Genomic DNA, 4,074 nt, shown 5'->3' with positions numbered 1-4,074 from the left:
GGCTTGGTCTAGTAGTGCAAACAAATGCATCCTGTCATCCTATATGTAAATAATACAAATGTACTAAGGGAAAGTTGCTCCACTTAATTTTTAAAAATTAAATCATTCGTATAATTTAATATTCGTAATAAGTACCAAAAATGACAATTTGAAACAATTTTCGTGAAAATTACACCGGGTGATTTTTTTTTATCAGTACACAAAATTTGCGAATACTTTCTATTGATATCTTCAACTTCATGTTTATATAACTGATCAACTTTTACAAAGAAATTTGGACGAAATATAAAAAAATAAGCTTTCCATACAAAATGCATAACTCTATAATACATTTTTTTCGACCTAAGTTTCTTAGTGAAAGTTGTTCAGTTTAACTAATAAAACGGATAAACAAATTTTGTATTTAATAAAAAAAATGTAATGTTTGTGTTAAAAAATTATAAAATAGAAAAATACGCAAATGAAAACAAAAGATATTTATTTCTGACTAGCTTCCGCCCGCGACTCCGTCCGCGCGTATGTCAGTCTTCGCGTCTTCTACAGATTTATTATATTATGTATAATATATAGATTTATATTGATAAACCTAATAAATCTTTTGCTAGCATTCTGATGCTTTATCGGTTGCACTGGATTTATCTCTTTTTTTTCAATCGCTTGAATGATATAGGATGGGTCCTTGATGGGCATCGAATGCTGAAGTCTCGAATCAATCAATTCTGACAGTAGGCAATTTATGTAAAATCCAATAATGGTCCATCATTTTATTTTGCCTAAACGTTACATACTTTTTTATATATTCTATTTTATATATTCTATTTTTAACGAATGATTCACTCCAGTCCAAACAGCAAATAAGCAGACTTCTGCTTCTGCAACGTTTAGTTGTCCCTGAATTTGGAAAAAATAGTCATGATTCTTATCTATGACAAAAGTGTTATTTTTTGCATTGTATTTCAAATATTAAATTTTTTTTAACCGCATCTTCCGCATTCATGTCTTTTGCCGGAATTAGACATTTAACTTCTACTAGTCCCATTTTCCCTTTTTGATATGGGAGTGTATAAAGTAAATTTTTTAGATATTTCTCGTTATACTTTTAAAAAGTTATTATTGTCATTTTGCTCATTAGGTAAAGTAATTTCGATATCAGTTTTAAGTTTTTTGATACCTGCAATAATAACGTCATAATCGCCTGCACATACTTATCAATTACACCCTGTATACAATCCACCATCCACATTCATAATGTTTTCCTGTCCTCCTCTCCTTTACGCTGTTCACCGATACATTTTAAATGAGTAAATCTGCTACCACTGAAGGATGTTTCATTGTGATCAGCAAATTTTCACTACTGTTGTCGATTATTTGTTTTTCATTTTTAATCAGCAATTGGGAATCATCAGTTTTGTTTTTTGCAGATTGGTGATGTACCCTAACAATACGTCGAAAAGGGAAAGCATCAACGAATTATCGTTTTCGTCCTCTTTTTTTATTCTTCGCGTCTCTGTTACTTCTGTTTGTTTAGTTCTCAACCCCACTGAATTTTGATGATGTGATGATAATCCATTCGTTTTAATATTGGTACTTAGAGTTTTTTGGTAGTTTTGTAGTTAGACTAAACTAGAAATGGTGGACTAAATTTGTCAGCGCGTCTGTAAGATCAGAATATAAAACCAACATCCTGTATTTAAGTTACAAAATTAATAATCAAACAACATGCCGCTACGTTGAAAATGACTAGAAGAAAAAATTAAAACACCTCGGATCAATTTTGGAGTAAACAAATCATTTTCCCCGTATGGGGATTTCCCCGGATGAACTTGGGAAGTTCAAGTTCTCAATACAAGTTTATATTATATTTCGTATTTCTCAAACGAAAAATAAACATTTTTGGAACTTCAAAAAAATTATATTATAAGAAAATTTATGAGCTTACTTTAGTTTTAAAGAAATATACATCCCTTTACTGACACCCCGTAAAATAAAGAAATTGTTGCCAATCACCTTTGCAATCTATTTGGTTTCATTAACTTTATGTTCGAAGATAATTTTTTTTCTAGTAGTTACACGCGTATTTTTTTCGTTTATTTTCCATATCGAAATCAAATGTTTAAAAATACGAATATTTGCACAAAACTAAGATAAAAATAATCAATTAACAAAAATATTAAATCTAATGAAGTAGAGCAACTTTCACTTCGGTATGAAGGAAAATCGAGCGTAGAGCACACGTCAGAACGCTCCGGCCCAAGGAGCGCGACTAAAGAAATTCGCTAGGATTTTTCCTTATTATTTTAAATATTTTTTTAATATTTAAAGAATTATCAAAATTCAAAAAAAAATTTTTTTTAAGGATTAATACTCATTGGTCTTCAACCAACTCGAATAAATTAATGGAAAAAATAACTTTTAGTAGTATTTATCAATCGATTTTGTAAGGCAAAAAATGGGAAATTTAATGAATTTATAACGCTCTAATTAAGAAAATCATAAGTTTTTCGGCAATTGTATTCAGCAGTTTTTAATAACGACTATATAAGGATAATAATGCGCTGATCAGATTATGTAAATTGTAATCGGTTGCAACGTAGTGAGTGCACAAACTTAGCTCGAAATGATTTTGGGGGAAAGAGACTTATCTTGAAGGCCTGATTAAGGTAACATAAAGTAACTTTATAAATGTGAAAAAATTCACGCGCATTGCGTATATAACACTAATTGATAAACAAGAAAAAAAAATTCAGTTTATCATTTCATTAGCCGGGAAAAAATTGTCAAATAACTTGTTGAAAACGCAATTTTGCTAGACTGCAGCCTTAAGAAAAAATATAATTTTCATTCAAAATTAAATTTAGATTTTTCTTAATTTAGTCATAACACAAATAAAAATAATTTATTATCTGTTAAAACATTTGCAACGAATATAATTATAATAGGATACGTTGATGTTTTCTTAATATGTACGTAAGTTTTAATAATGTTGATAGTCGTAAGTTTTATAAATCACAATTTTTAACTTTTTTACACATTTTTATTTTCTAACATTTTTAATGACAGTACAAACTATTGTTTTAAATAAAAGTTTCAATTATAAGTTATTGGTTTTCTTAACATTCCCCATAATATATTTTCCAATCCCTTAGCGAATGATTATGTGATTAAACAGGAAAATATTCGCATATCTACGTTAAAATTTAAATGAAGAGCTGGTTCTATTATTTTATAAATCCTTAAAATGGATTGGAGTACATACACAAAAGAATACGTTATCTATCGAAGTACAAAAATTTTGTAGTACCTAGTCATACCTAGTAGTTGGGCGGGGCAGTGAATTCGATGAGAACGCTGCTTTGACGATTTAAAACCTGACGTTCCTCTTCTGCTGTTATTGAGCAATTATTTCACTATTAGATATACAATTTATCGAGAACGGCTATAGGCTGTAATTAGTAATATATTATCACACTAAGACTAATGCGGGTAAATTCGTGGGGCATACCTAGCGCGTACCTTTCGCAATATGCAATATAGTAATATTAGTAGGATACTAGATCCTACTAATATTACATATTATGAGAAAGTTTGTGAGGATGAATGTATGTGTATGCATGTTTGATACTCTTTCACGCAAAATCTTCCGAACCGATTACAATTAAATTTGCACACATAAAGTGTACCTTGGATTAACACAGGATAGGTTTTGTCCCGGAAATTCCACGGGAACGGGAACTATGCGGGTTTTTCCCAGGCGCAAAGCTATTATATTATGAATGGATAGATAAAATGCACCGTGATTCTGCGGAAGGCTTTGGTTGCTTTTATTTAGTATATAATAGCTTTCCGCTCGCGGCAACGCCTCCTTTTCTTAGTTTCTGAATTTCATTTTTTTTGCTGTTATAGAAGCTCTTATGCAGGGGCGTTACATAACTCAGTCATTCAATATCCGTTTTATGATTTTATTAATACTAAAATATAATCATACAGTAATTTTTTATGCACTAGTCATGAATATTAATCTTCCATTACCGATTGCATTACCTTGAATAACCATGGATATAAATAAAACATCAA

Source organism: Colias philodice, chromosome 6 (genome assembly GCF_061535455.1).
Source record: "Colias philodice isolate Cphi_HAF_F1 chromosome 6, ilColPhil1 Martin Lab GWU primary, whole genome shotgun sequence".
Taxonomy (NCBI): Eukaryota; Metazoa; Arthropoda; class Insecta; order Lepidoptera; family Pieridae; genus Colias; species Colias philodice.
This window is presented reverse-complemented; position numbering follows the sequence as displayed.